Here is a 16,521-nt window from a genome sequence, read left to right as displayed (position 1 = left end):
CTCTGTGCCATGAATGTATGGAAGAATTTCTTCTTCAATACAAAAATATAAAGACTAATAAAATGAGTAACATGAGGTAAAAAAGTAAATAAATGGGAAGAATAGTAGACTTGACTACATTTCAAAAGAACAAAATTTCACAAAAATAAGAGGTGAGCAATGGAATGGGAGAAATATTTGGATCCTGTCAAATAAATAGAATATCATTGCTCAAAATAAATTTTTAAACTTCTGTATATTGGTAAGAAAAAGGTTCATTTAAAAAATAGCTTCAAAATATGAACAGGCAATTCACAGAAACAGAAAATTTAATGGTCAATAAACAGAACATCAATCACACTGCTAATTAGGAATAGGCAAAGTAAAATAATAATGAAGAACAATTTCATATCTATCAAATTGACAAATATTTTATAATATGATGACAGTGTTTGTGAAGGTTCAGAATAATTGGAAACATTTTCAAAGCAACAAAACAAAAGATATTTCAGCCTACCAAAAATAGACAGTATGTGGCACACATTTAACTCCTATAAACTCTGTGATCAATTAGATACCACCACAGATCCTGGGGGTCAGAAACCCAGGTTCTTATTGTATCCCTCTGTCTTCTTGTCTCTGCCAAATAAGGGCCACCATATGGTCCCTCTCCTTTAGGATGCATCTCCCACCATTATAGCTGGCCTCTAGGAGACAGCCCCCAAAGGTTATTAAAGGATGCTGGTGCTTCCTTCTCCAATTCCTTTTTTATTTTTTTAAACTCTGGTAAGGGAGTGTTCTCTGGCTCCTCCTGGCAAAACATGGTTTGGGGTAGATGAAAATATTCACATAATAAATCCACTCCAAAGTTCATATATCCCAAAGCCTTCGGACCGTTTCCTCTATAGCTGGATATGAAATCTTCTGTAAGGAGCCAGAGAGCAAATATGTTGGGCTTTGCAGCCCAGTACAGTGCCTGTCTTGCATTCTTATTTATTTATTTTAAAATTCTCTAAACGTTTAAAAACTATTCTTATCTTGATGGCTGAAAAAAAATAAATAAAAGAAAAAACTGGAAACTGGCTGAGGGCTGAATTTGGCACATGAGCCATAGTTTACTGACCCTGCTCTGCAGTAGACCAAGAGAATTCTAGCATTTCAGCCTCAATTTGCATAATCTAGGAATTTGTCCATTTCACCTCATTTAACTAATTTGTTTGTGTACAATTGTTCATTGTATTATCTCATAATCCTTTTATTTCTGTAAGGTCAGTACTAATGTCCCTGCATTCATTTCTTATTTAAGTTAGTTTACATTGTTTCTATTTTTCATTGTCAGCCTAGCTAAAATGTGGTCAATTTTATTGCTTGAAGAACCAAACTTTACTTTGGTGATTTTTCTCTATTGCTTTTCTATTCTGTACTTTATTTTTCTCCATTCTAATCTTTTTTCTTCTTCTTCTTAACCAAAGGAAAAGACAAGCCAAAGACTAGAAAATGTTTGCAAAACACATATCCAATGTAAGATTTCCAACTACAATATATAAAGAATGCTACTCTTCAATAAAAATAACACAATGAGCAAAATTGTTAGCAGAAACTTCACAAAAAATATGTACAATTGGTAAATAACACATGAAAAGATGATCAGTCTCATTGTCATTAGGGAAATGCAAATGCAAACTGTTTAGATGTCACTGTACATCCACTAACATGGCTAACATTAAAAAGTCTGATCATAAAAGTGATGCAACTGGAAATTTCATGAACTGATAGTTGGAATATGAAATGGCACAAACACTTGGGGAAACAATTTAGCAGTTTCTTAAAACTTGAAACCTACCCAATGGTCTGACCCAGGCTCTGTATTCACTGGAAAAGTGAAAACATATGTCTACACAAAGACTTATACATAAATGTTCACTGCAGCTTCATTTATAATAGCCAAAAACTGAAACCAACTAAATGTCCATCAACAGGTGAATGGAAAACAAATTGTCATGTATCTGTACACTGAAATAACACTCAGCAATAAAATAGAGTTAACTATTGATATGTGAGACAGCCCAGATGAATCTCACAGTGATTATGTTGAGATAAAGAACGAGGCCAAAATAAAAAAGAGAATAAGTACTGCCTGATTCAATTTATATAAAGTTCTAGAAAATGCAAATTACTCTACAGTCACAGATCAATGGTTGTCTTAGGTAGGGGGACAGGGAAGGGGACGCACAAAGGAAACAGAGGGCACAAAGAAATTTTTGAGTTTGATGAATATGTTATTATGGTGATTGTGGTGGTGGTTTTACATGTATATACATATGTCAAAATTTATCAGCTAATGCTTTATATATGTGCATTTTAATGCATATCAATTATACTTCAGTAAAACTATAATTTAAAAAGAAACTCTATATTCACAGTGTCAGTTAATTATTAGCTTTAAATGCTATATCTGTAGAAAGCATGATAAGGTTTAGACCAAAGAAGACAAATACGTTTTTTGAAGTCCTGTGAAGACAGAAGTCATCAGGTGAAGTGGAATTACAGCTGAAAAATCAGAAAATATGGAAAATGGAAATAAACGATCTTGTAAGAGGAAGGTATGGATAATAGAAGATAGTTGTTGAAAAATATTGGTGAAAGAATAAAGAGGGAACAAAGGGCATGCAGGTTTCACCTGTTCGTTCATTAGGGAATTGACTGAAATCCTTAATTTCCTCACCTGAAAATGGAATAATACCTACACTATACTTTTTGTTAAAGTTAGTTAACATGACTATTTAACATCTCTGTTACATTATAATCAGGAAAAGCACGTGTTATCACCATCTAACATGAATGTGCCCTTTATATAAAAACATACATTTATTATTTTATGTACTTGTCTACTTGTTTATACAGGTCAACCATTATGAATATTTACCTTGTTTAGGGTTATATTTATAAATTAAATTAACTTTAATGATAAAACAGTTTATTTTTGTGAGAGACTATGTGTTTCAAGCCTGCAAAAAATGAATTTTAAATAGTTTCACTAACTCTTGTCCTATTTGTTAACCTTAAAAGTAGTTTCCTTCAATGAAGTGTTAAGAACCTAGAATCACATTTTATCAGTTAGACAGTCACTAGATTATTAAACACATTGCTATCAGAACTATTTTATAATATATTCAACTACTGCTTCCACTATCTGAGCTTTGCCTCAACATTCATATCCTTCTGATTCTCCTAACCAGTGTATTCCTTGTTATGAAGCAAAGGATACAGTCAGTGTGGTTGCATAAATATTCAATAAACAAATAAGGTCAATGACATCTTGCACTAAAATAAAATACTAGCATATATGAAATAAGGTGGCAATTACACCTTAATAACAGAAACAAACACTTTACACTTTTACACAAGACAATACAACTCATTCATTCATTCATCAAATATATTTCAGTCACTGTACTAGACACTTGAGATAAATCAGAGGGGTGGGGGGAAGAACAACCTGATTTGAAGTTTATATTTTAATAGACTGAGGCTAACTAAATGAGATAGATAGGTAGATGAGAGATAGGTAGATATAGAGATACAGTATTCTAGAAGGTCACAAATTCTGTAGGGAAAAAAAATTGAACAAGAAAAAGGGAACCAAGGGGGCAAGCAAGGAGTTGGAGGTTGAAATTTTGAATAGGATGGTAAGGTAAGCCCCAATGAGAAAATGACAGGTGAGTAAAATCTTGAGGTGAGGGATTCAGTCTTATGGATATTAGATAGAGTGCAAAGTTTCTAAGGCAGCCTTCACTGAGAGCAAAGAGACCAGATGGCTGGAGAGGAGGGAGTTGGGGAGAATAGTAGTTGGAAAAGTCAGAGAGGTTCAGGGCAAGATTGGGTAGAACTTTGTGTGCCATTGGCTTTTTACTCAGTGAAATAGGAGCTGTTAATTATTTTGAAAAAGGAGGATGTGGACTAATTTCCATTTTAAGAAAATGATTCTGGCTGCACTAGACTAAATAGAATTCAAGCGTAGAGGGATGGAAGCAGGAAGTCATGAGGCTATTGTAATACTCCAAATGAGTGGAGAAGTCTGAGACCATAGTGAATGCAATGAGAAGTTGGATTCTGAATACACTTTGGATATAGAGATGGATAGGATATGGGGAAAGATCGGAATTAAGGATAAATCCACAGGTTATAACCCAAGAGAGTACAGCAGGATAGAGATGTTATTAATTGAGATGTGGATGACTTTGGACGGATCAGGTTTTGGTGGGCAAACATCAAGAAAGCCAACACATAGAAACTTCCATTCTATCAAGTCAGTGCTAAATGCCTTGCACAGGACCAACTGACAGGTATATAAGAGTGAACAAAATATAGTTCCAGCCCCCCTGAGAATTAGCAGCCAAGTGGACCAATTAATAAACAGATTGGGCACTCTCCATCTAAAAGGAAATTGTCTATGAGGGGCTAATACCTATCTTCTCTAACATCACCAAATCTTGGAATATGAAAACATAAAGGGTAAAAATGTGAGTTAAGTTTCAAGCAAACTAGATCTCTTGACCCGATCGGCAGCATACTTATGAAACTAATGGAATTCATTACTAATATTAAACAATAAAAAAGTATAACATGAAATTAACATACTAAATTTCCCCAAGTGCTTTATAGCCTTTATTTTATATATTCAAGTATTACTGCAAGCTAACAGTATCATTTCCCAAGGTAGGCTGCACACTGAGCCGGCACTGACCTCATCTTTGCGATTCGGTGGGAGGGACTCCACTCACAACATCACGGTGGCATATTGGCGACAGGTTGGACTCAGCTACCTCGGGTGCTCCCAGATCTGTGCAAAAGCAGTGAGAGATGCACTGAAGACAGAATTCAAAGCAAATGCCGAGAAGACTTCTGGCAGCAGCATAACAGTTGTAAAAGTCAAAAAGGAATAATCTGCCCTGATTTAACTTGAATACTACATTTTCAGAGTGAAGATGTGTGGGCACATGTTATGGCAGATTGAAAACGATCTCACTTCATGGGGGAAAAAAAATACCTGTCTTTTTCATAGATTGACATTGCCAATAATTTGAAGTAAGGCTCAAAAAATATATCATTTCCCGTATGTTTAAATAAGTGTATGATAAAAGAAAACATAATAAATGAAATTAAGACTTTGAGAAAATATTCCTCTTTGATGTTGATCAAGCTTTGCAGTCATATCTGTTTTCTGAAAACCTTAGACTGAATGAACTATGGATTTGACAACTACTATTTTCTAAAACATAACATTTTTTTATATTATGGAAGAAATCCAAGATTATAATACATATTTTGGAATGTAAGAAAAACACAAAAGAACTCCAAAACAGGAAAAATCATGTTTAATCTCTTCTTTCAGAGTTAACCTCTGCTAATATTTTGGTGTTCGTCCTAAGGTAACATGTGTAAAAATGCATATTTTCAAGTAAATATAAACACACATACACACATGTTAACAATTATCAATTTCCCTCAGAGATGATTTGGAATAAAAGAAAGATGTATGTTATATACACTACTATGTATAAAATAGATAACTAATGAGAAGCTACTGTATAGCACAGGGAACTCTACTCAATGCTCTGTGGTGACCTAAATGGAAAGGAAATCTAAGAAAGAGTGTATATATGTATATGTATAACTGATTCACTTTGCTGCATAGCAGAAACTAACACAACCATACTCCAATAAAAATCAATTAAAAAAAAGAAAGATATATGTGTTAGACCACATATTGATTAAAAAAGGTGATTGTTAAGGTAAAAAGAAAATAGACCAATGTTATTTTCAAAAACACATTTTAAGGAAGAGTATATCTCTAAAATTTTTAAAAATGTATAGTCAAAATAATATTCAATCAAATGATATTCACTAGATGAATATTTTATTTTCTTACAAAATTTTGACACACATACTATGCATCAAGTGAAAGAAAACTCAATGCTCTCTATATATATCTTATTAGGATTGACTTTTTAGATAAGATCTTAAAATGTATACTTTACATTGATAATGTCATTTCTCCTAATTAAAACACTATAGTTAATGTGTGTGTGTGTGTGTGTGCACATATGTGTATCCACTTGTTAAGTACTTCTTTCAGTCACTGGTATAATGCTAAGTGAAGAATGACGCAAAATGATATTCATAACAGCAAACATTATACAGAGCTTATGTGCCTAGCTCTCTTCTATATGCTTTCCTATTTATCAACTAATGTGAACCTCACAACACATCAGTGAGCTAAATACAATTGCTACCACCACTTTACTAATGAGGAGAAATGAGTCACAAAGAGATGGAGTGTTTTAGCATAGCTTACCCTATAGTCACAGAGATAGGAAGTGGCACTGGTTTTCACACCCTGGCTATTGGGCTTTAGAATTTGTGTCCTTAACGACTATACTCTGCTGCTTCATATAGTTTCAGCCCATCAATTTCTGTTTTATCACATGAATAGGTATTTTTTAATTATATTGGATAAGTATATATATAATTGCAAATAATCACCATTACTCTCAACTTAAAAAGCTTAATTTTTAGTCTAAATGTTCTCTGGGAACTTTTTTTCAGGCAACTTACATTTACCAATTTCATTTTACAATTATTCATCAGATTTACATTTCTAATTTTTTCATAAGGTCCCAGAAACTTTTCTCAGATTTTAGCACCTCCTGTTATTTTCCAGTATTTATATAACCATGTTTTCCCCTTCAGGCTTGTAAAATAAGTTATTTGTAATTCAGCTTTTCTAGTAGTAGTAGTAGTAGAATTAACAAGTAGTAATTCTACAAGTAATTAACAAGTAACTGTATTAGCTGATCTGGTTCTATTGTGTTTCTTAAAAGACTGCTATGTGCTTAACATTATACTTGATATTGAAATAAATCAAAGTCATTGATCTTTCCCTGGAAGAATTTACAGTTTAGTTGAAAAATAGATAGCTTACCTTCACAAACAAAAACTGTCTATACCAGCATTTCTCAGCTTCTTTTCGTGAAACACAGTGATTTCGCCAGGCTGGACATTCCAATGAGTAAATATTGTGGATTCCTAATTCACTCACTAAAACTTTCACATTCATTAAGTTTATATATATGTGTGTGTGTATATATATGTATATATATATGTATATATACATAAATGTATAAAGTTCTCCACATATTAGTGAATGAGAGCATTATGAGTACAAAAATAAATTTGAATCTCCCCAAATATTTTTTTTTCTTCTTAAAGTATATCATTTTTAAGCTTTCCTGATTTTTGTTATTACTAAGAAGTTACTTGCAGCTATTGACATCTTGGTTTAGAATAATATTTTTCATCTCATATAGTCTTTGAGGACCCATATAGTGGTGGAAGTCTTTATTGAGAAGATGGGGTTTGAAGGATGTGTATCATTGGTATTCAACTTTTAAATGACATTATATTTTTACGTTACTATGGACTTTTACTTAAATGAATCATTCTCCTTGAATTCTGTTGTTTGCCTCAGGAGCATTAAAACAACTTGTATTCAGTTTCACCAAGATCCTATACTGAAGTGGTTATATAGTTCTGTATTCAAGATTGTACTGTATTGAATTGAATTAGTGTTTTTATCAACATAGCCTAGAAACAGCTTTAACTCTTCTGATGAGGACAAATACCTCACAGAAAAATATACCGGTGTTTATTTTTGCCACAAACAAATAGCCAAATATACCTCCCCCTCTCTGTTCCCTGTATCTTATCTCTCAGCATCTCCAAAGAGTCTTACTCTCTATTGACAGACAATTATTAACACCAGAAAACAATTTTAAGATAGTTTTCACTAAGAAGCACTCAAATATTTTTTAATAATCTCAACAGTTAAAAAATTTGTGTATCCTAATTTGCACAATGCTAAATAACACATTTATTTCTTATTATAGAGCAAGCATTTGAAAATTACAATTTCCACAAAACCACCTTTTCTAATAAAATTAAATATTTTACTGTAATATTTTAATATTTCAGCAAATAGTAAGAACATCTAAAGATTTTATGTCTATACCAAATTTTTCTTTAAGCATACTTAGCAGTTTATGTCCAAAGGCAAGCCTGAAAAACCAACCAGATAAGGTCTACAGGCTCTTCTTTCTGCAATGATTTAAAATCTGATTATGAAATATTTTATTGGCAGTTACATAAGTGACTAAGTCAGTGTTTCTCGGCTGTTTTGTGTTAATGGAACATTTTCTAATTGTAGAATTTTCAGTGGATTTCTTGAAGGAATTAAAATATTTAAAGAATACTACAGAAGGCAACACTGATTATCATGTAGTACAATCACCACAATCACTGTACAGTAACTGGTGCTGTGTTGTACAGAGCACTTCCCCAGGATGGACTTCAGCTCATGTCATTTGAACTGTCCCTGACCTGCCTGCTCTTTTATGTCCTCAGTGCAGCCATTGAATTTTGATCTTTCTTCCTACAGGAGCTCCGTGTTACATAAGCTTCTTACTTCTCATCCCCAATCAGTTATATCCTTCTGATGGCTGACTTATACCCATAGTATCTTTTTACTTTCAGTTGTAGTATAAGTGCATTTTAAACGTTGATCAATTTTGACAACATATTCACTAAATATTGTGACTTTTGAACTAAGATATAACCTAAGGAATACACTGCTTTCTTAAACAGAGCTCTGTGGACAGTTACAGTTCACTCTATAAACATATCCAAAGTCTAAATGTAATGGGAATGTCACTCATAGATCTATTTTCTGGTACCCTAATTAACTTTATTTTTTACCCAGTTTAAGTTTTTCAGTGTTGAAACCTAATGACCAGATGACAGATTATTTCATGGCTAATACTTCCATAAATTTGTAAACTTGTGATATAAAGATTTGGATTCTAATTTACTAGAAAATAAGTCTTTGATCTTGGTGCTATGCTGGGCAGGGCTCCAGCCTTAAAATTTATGTAAGCCTCTATAAATGATTTGAGGATAATAAAACACAGTTTCAAATTTTCATGAGAGTCATAGGAAACCAACAAGAACAAAAGGTTTCTGTAATTCTTAATCATCCTCCTTATAAGATTATATCCAAAATCAATATTGTCTTTTCATTATTAATGCAGAATATATATTTTAAAAATAATGAAGTAGTGCAGTTTTATTTCTCAGTAGTCCCAGTCTCTTTACTTCATGTTTTTATTGGCAGTGGGTAACATAATAGCTTCAATTATATCTGGGGCAGTTAGAAATCATACCACAATTTTAGGTTAATGTTTTTTAATTCACCTCAATAAATAGTTTTTAAGTGTCTCTCACATAAAATCTAGGTATAAAATATTACATAGAATAAAATGGTGAAAAAAAAACCTCTCTTCTCTAGGACCTAACAGTATTATGTGGGCTTTAGGCCTAAATGATAAAGCAAAGTTAGAATGCATGCTATTTATATTTACAGCTAAATTTCACATGATTGATTTACAAGTAAACTTCTTATATGTCAATCATGATTATATGAGGGTAATATCAGTTGTGATTGTATCAGCAATGACTTATGAAGGTAAATCTCTCATATTACCAGAAGATAATATTAAGTCTTCCTGAGATGAGCAGGGATACCTTCATGAAGGTGGAATAATTTATGGTAGACATGGAAAAAGGATTTCCAATTATAGAAGCAAGAACAAAAGGAGGAGAAGTGGGAAAGTATAGGGCATCTTATAAACTAAGTAGTTCACTTTTACTAGAGATGATAATACAGGCAGTGCAGAAAAAGAGACTTTACCATTATGTTAAAGAAGTATTATTCCCATTCTTGAATTTAAATTTGGAAACAAAAATTGATATTTAATTCCACAAACAATGGAAATCTGATTAGGTTTGAAAAAGAGCATGGTAGTGTTACAGTTGTAGTAAGAAACATAATTAGCCCAGTAATAATAAATATGCATTTCTAAAGTAAGGAGTTATAGCTGTCCAGATCTGCCAAGAGATTATTTTAATGATCCAGAAGAGAATTAATGAAGGCTTGAACTAGTCTGGTGTCAGTAAGATTGGAAAGAAAGAAATGGCTTTTTGTACAAATGGAAATGATAGAATCTAAAGACAAGTACCTAAATGCTGTGAAGATTTAAAGATAACCCTGAGGCACTTGTAATGTGTAGCTGAGAGAATTCTGCTAATATTACAGAACCGAGGAAGTCGGGACCAGGAGCAGGTTGTGGGAAGAAGATGGGATGAATTTATTTGAAGGGCTGACAAGGTATCCAGGTAGAGTTACGGGGAAAACTTTTGGAAACACAGATCTGAAGCTCTAGAGAGAGGTGGCTAGCAGTTAGATTCAGGAGTCATCTCAACAATGGTCCTGTTCAATCTATACCAACCTACTTACTTCCAAGCCTTGATTCAGTATTTCATAAAATTTTTTCAGTCAAACATTTATTACAGAGTTGTTCACACACTTTCCTCATAGGATTTTTAACTGCTATTTAAAATGGAAATTACATAATCTCTCTTAGTTCTGTGAATATTGTAATATCTTTGTTTGTGATCTTAAAATAGAGAAAATACGACCCTTTTCTCAAATCACTGGGAGCTTTGGTGATTATGTGATTCTTAGGAACATGTTCTGTGCTCCGGTCCTCAGCCCCTAGCAGAAGTAGTTGGTTCTGAGTAGGCTGTTTAATGTATTTCCTAATTTATCAAATGTAAGCAGTAACCTCTACCTCGCTTACCTCATAAATGTGCATTATTATAAATGAGACAAGATGAGAGCATTACACAAATGTAAGGGGTGATTATTATGTTCTCTCTCCACCTCTATCTTGCATCCCCACATGAAAAATTCAGCCAACTGGATGGCAGTGACATTATATGCCTCCTGCTAGGCCTCACACAGGCTATGCTCAGGGTTCAGTAGATTAGGACATAGACATGATGGGTAGGTAGGAGACATGATATTATTGGGCTTGTGGGCTTGGGCTGTGAGACTGGGCAAAGGAACAGTCACATGCACCTCATTCTACTCCTCGATAAAACTGAGATGATGATAGAACCTCTTCGTCAGGTGTTGCGACTTCTAAGTGCTCAGAAAGGTTACCTATAGACTATTATTGTAATGGGTTCAAATTTGCAGTCTCAAAGTTGGATTTGCAAAAATGTAGTATTTATTTCCTTAAAAAATTAAAGTTACATAGCTCTGCAGCCTTTAAGCAAGCTATTGGCTAATTTCTTATCAGTTCAAGGTAACAGTCACATCTGGTTTTAAAATGAATTCAGTTCAGAATTTTGACTCAGTTAAAATTTTTACACCTGTTGCTTTTGCAGTTGCTCATCTCTGATGCTCAATTACAGTCCAGGAATCAGGTCAGGGGTGTCTGGTTCACATGCCCACATGTTGTCCTCTTTTCTTGCTGTTCTCCACTGTTGTATAACATGTTAATCTCATACCCATCATTGTGCACTGGCGTCTGCTGCTGACACCCATGATCCTTGTGGCCTCCAGTTAAGAAGTTCACATAGTGTGTCTTCATTATACCCACCTTTATTTCTGGCTGAGTTATGCAACAGTAACAGATAATACCCAAGTCACAATAACTTATAACAACAAAGATTTATTTCTTCTTTGGGTTGCGTATTCATTGAAGGTCATAGCAGTTCCACTCAGTGTCAGTCTTTATTACAGGATAGTCTGAAGGAGTGGCTCCTATCAAGGACTTAGTTGATCTTGTAGTAGAGAGATCGTGGAGCCACATAATGGATCATAAAGATTCTGCCAGAAAGTGCTCATATTACTTCCACATTGACCAGAGGAAGTCACAGGGCCAAGTCTGATTTCAATGGTTGCAGAACTACAATGTTCTACCAAGGAGGAACAGTAAATATTTTTAAATAATGGAATCTATCCCAACACACAGTCTTCTTTGGGGCCCCCAGGTCACTCTCTGGCATATCCATTTCCCTCTCAGGCAGCCACATGCACTTTCCACAAGTATCTCTATACCAAGGAAAGGTGAGCAGAACACTAAGTCTGCCCTCAGTTACATCAGCCTAGATACACCAGAGTGCAGACTTCCAGCTCTGGGAGGAGATACACAGCAACCTAATGTCGGATATACAAATACTCTTAAAGCTCAGTTTCTAATACAGTTCTGAACATAGTAAATATTCTGACAGAACTCCTCCTAACATTTGCAAGCCCTGAGGCAAGAATACACATGGAGGCTCCCATATCATATGTCTAAGTATTTAAAAGTTATGACATGTTATGAAACTATTGTATAAAATATGCTCTAGCATTCCACCTTGACAAACAAATCTTTATTAAAACTGGGAAGGCTAGTTCCTCATCAGAACATGACAGAGTAGAATGAATCTGCCCAATCCCAGGATCCAGGCCCACTTTGATGGGTTTTTCTTTTCACCTCCAGCTGTCTGTCACACTCAAAGAGACCTTACACCCATACATCAGGATATTCCAGCCAGCCATTCCATGTTTATCTACATCCTCAATATCTAGGGTGGAATTCACCAGCAATCACTTGTTCTGCCTTTAGGAAGGCAGACTTTGGAAGAAGACTCACACAGGCCTTGGAAACGATCTCAGTGACATTTGGGCTGGAAATTTAGGGACCCCAGAATGTGTAGAATGATCTAGAAAGGAGTACATGGGTTATGGATGAGCACATACCTTTGGAACCTAGGACCCCTCACCTATGGGGAGGAACATAGCCAGATGAGGGCCAAAGTGGGGCCCTTTAAATATATGGCATGGGATTGGGTACCCTCTCTATCCCTCTCTCATGATGCTAAGTCAAAATAAACTTTAGAATGTATAAGCATAAATTACATCTATAACAAAGTGTATTTTCACATATTTATGTATGTCAGTAATAGAATCTAATCATTAAAAAGATTCTAACAGATCATGTTTTAAGGCTATCTGCTCTTCTCATTTTTGTTAAGCTGCAGGCGCTGATTCCAGTATAATCAACCTCACCTAATTTCTGAGCAAACCTGATCCAGTCAAGGATCATTTAAACAACCCTGTCCATTTTACAAAATACCTATTTCTTTTAGGAAAGAATTCCCTAAAATTTTCTTGTAAGTAATTGTCTTCTTTAATATTTTTAAAAGACAGCATTATTTCCAAAATGTGTATTCTTTTAAGACCTCTATATCTACTATGTAAAGTAACAGGTATTTGTCTTTACAATAACACAAATGCTGACTTTTGTCCAAGAACATACTAATTTATCAGCAGGATGTCTACGTCAGTGTTATGGATCACTAGAAACTTGTCTGCCTTCCTTGGCATGATCCCTTTTCTGTGAGAAAGGAGATGCCTTTCGTACACAGTTGGCCAAAATTCAAGAGCCACGCCAATGGTCAGACAAATAGGTTTTGCTGTAGATGAAATTAAATGAGACTCCAACTGTGGCCTCACTAATACCCAAACTTCAAGTTTTCTGCTTCCAGTATGATCATTACATACAATTGGCTTAAATGAATCAGTGGCATTTATGATGAGGCTGGTAAGTCTTAGAAAAACACAGAGTGAAAACTCTTCACAAATGTGAGTTATAATTCTGCATGGGTATAAGAATACCCTTTTTTTTCAGCTTGTCACTCTCTACAAAGGCAGTGTTTTAAAAAATTGCCAATTTGTTTTATTGTATATGTATTTAATTTTTTTGATTCTCAAATGCGGAAAACATACAACAGAAATTCCTACATGTAACCAAGCTGAAACAAGAAAGACAATTACTTTTCCCTAATGAAATGTTCTATTTCCTTAGTTTGCTGTTTCATTAATTTCTCAACTCATTTTATGCTGAGCTAGATTTCAGTAGTTTTCCCTGAACACAACTTGAACAAAAGATGTTTAGATTAATTCAGAAAAATTATTGTGTATCTATGGTGTGAGAGGCACTTTCCTATGAGCTGGGTAATGGTAAAAGACAATCCAGATTTGTACTGTCATGGAGCATTTATTTTAGACCTGGAGTGAGGACAGATTAAAACAGGCAAAAAAAAAAAACAAATAAGAATTAAAATAGTGATAATTATGACAAAAAATATAGAAATGTTTCTGTGACAGAGAATGATTAGGGGGAATATAACATGTAGAGAGCTCTTTCTGAAGAGATAAGATTTGAACTGAGAACTCCTTTATGAGAAAGACGAAATAATGACTGTGAACATTTGGAGGAAAACTAAGCTACAAGTAACCATCAAGGACAACAGTCCATAAAAAGGACCAGTTTGGTGTGTTCCAGGACTGGAAAGAAGTCATTGTAATGGGAGCTTAATGAACAAAGGAAAGAGTAATAGAAATTGAGGAAGGCCCAATATCCAGGGGTCAAATTAATTTCTGTATCCTAGAGTATTATAAGGTCAGTTCTGTTTTATTTTTAGTAGGGAGTCACTGGAAGGTTTTCAGCTAAAAAGTAATGTGATATAACATATAATTTTAGGAGATTACTTTGATTGTTGATTGTAGAAGGTGTCAATATTTTGGGTCAGGGTATGAAGTAGTGGATGATAGGGTAGAAAAGAGTGAAAGCAGGGAATCAATTAAGAGACCATAATAGTTTACAGCCTGGATCACTGACTTTAGACATTTCCATGTAGAAAAAATATGACATCATCTAAACTCTTTGGCCACTCACTCTTCTTCTTAGCCGTTCACAATTTATATCTCCCTTATTTATTTGTCTCTCTTCCCCTTTATCTAAGATATGAAGTCACTTATACTTCCTGCAAACATTCAGAGCTCCACTTCTGACCCCCTATGTAGAGGAATGTGCAGAATTCTCCTCTGGTGAAGATACCATGGCATGTAGTCATTGCACTCAGAGTTACCAGGCCCTGATATCCAGATGAATGATACTCATAAGCATATCTATGATCCCATAATTTTAGATAATAGGCAGAAGTATTTTGTTTTGTCTCTTTCTGGCTTAGTTATTATAAGTTCTTAAACTGTAAGTGATGAGAACTTCATAAACGTGGAAATTCTTTCAAGCTATGAAAAAGCAAAAAATCTATTTTTTTCTGATTTTTTTTTCCCCAAGTTATTGGATGCTGGTAGCTGAGCAACATTAAGAGGATTAGAAACATGCATGGTCTTCTATTTAGTTTTCTGTCCTTATCACACATGTCTAGTCTAATTTCTGGAACATCATTTTTGTTGTCAGTTATTAATCTTTCTGAGGTGGAACACTTAGTGGTTTTGGTTCAGTCAATAACTTCCGTGGTATTAAAATGCTCTCTAAATGCAGTGACTCATGTGTGCTCTTTAAGTTCATTTCTGGCTTGGTGTCTCAGTCTCCTCCTTTGGAGGAGCCGCGGTGGGGGCCAAATCCATAGAACTGTTTATGAAAAAAGTTTCTGGATTTAGTGGATAGAGGGAAATATTTCCCATTGCTGGGAAGTGTTGAGTGATTTCCACCATTCCTTTTTGCCAAAATATCATTATTGTGATTTCTGTGCTTTCAAAGGATGGGTGTTCACAACAGAAATGAGGTTGTGGTTTAGACTGAAAAGAGCCATAAATAGGAAAAATATTACCATGTTTTCCAACAGATGCTCTCTCTGGCTCAAAGCTTGAGTCTATCAAATTATTGAAAGGAACATTTGTAATATCATGCCTCAGTGAGGGATAGAATCAAAAAACTCAGGTATCTTTATGAAATATTCCATGTATTTAGAATTAACTACTACATTTGGGTGAGCCAAAAATTTAAAAGATGTGCTGTGATTTGCTTGGGCAACTGTCATAGCAGTCTTCTTCTTATCTTAAGACAGCTACCTTATTCTTAAGACTGAGTCCAAATAACCAAGCATTCACTTTATCTTCTTTAGGAGGTACCACCTTTGTTTTAAATTTAGCCACAGGTAATTCAGTTCATGTCAGTTCATGTAAACTTTGCACATTTAATGTTTAGCAGCCCACGTCATCGTTGTTGCTACATGTTTCTTGACCAAATTTTAGGTATAGAAGAAAGTGATTTATTATTTCTGTGGCTGAATATGTAGAATTCAATGCAAATATTGTAATGGGAAAATTGTGGACTATTTCCTGTATTAAGGAAGTCATTTTCCATATTCTAAGCCAATTAATGGGGAGAATCCTAGACGCTGACTGTGGACTTCGGATCAATTTGCTTCTAGCAACAATTACTTCTACTTCAGCCCATGTCTTACCACAGAGGACCTTAAAGCAAGAAAATCAGTGTCTGTAACTTACCAAATTCAAGTTCTTTTGAAACAAAGAGCCAGGATAGCTAGGATTGTGCAGTGGTAACAAAAAACTCTAAAATCTCAGTGTCTCCAAGCAAGATAAGCTTCATTCTTGCTAATGCTGTATGTCCACTGAAAGCAGGCAAGGGGTATCCTGCTCGTTAACCATTATGGGATCAGACTGAATGAGAAGCCACCATTTCCCTCACTGCCAGTTCCTGAGCTAACGGGAAAAGAGCTTTGTAAGGGGCAATTAAAGTGTTCTAGCTCAGAAATGAC

At 34.6% G+C, this 16,521-nt stretch overlaps 1 pseudogene; it reads left to right on the top strand.

Annotated features, from left to right (window-relative positions):
• The first annotated feature begins 4,625 nt into the window (after window positions 1-4,625).
• Window positions 4,626-6,234, top strand: LOC111178333 (ATP synthase F(1) complex subunit epsilon, mitochondrial pseudogene; annotated as a pseudogene).
• The last annotated feature ends 10,287 nt before the right edge of the window (window positions 6,235-16,521 follow it).

The sequence above is a fragment of the Delphinapterus leucas genome, chromosome 1 (genome assembly GCF_059928025.1).
Source record: "Delphinapterus leucas isolate spDelLeu-1000000601 "Yukka" chromosome 1, BTC_Dleu_Yukka2, whole genome shotgun sequence".
Taxonomy (NCBI): Eukaryota; Metazoa; Chordata; class Mammalia; order Artiodactyla; family Monodontidae; genus Delphinapterus; species Delphinapterus leucas.
Note: the sequence above shows the minus strand (reverse complement) of the source record. Positions and strands in the feature narration are given on the sequence as shown.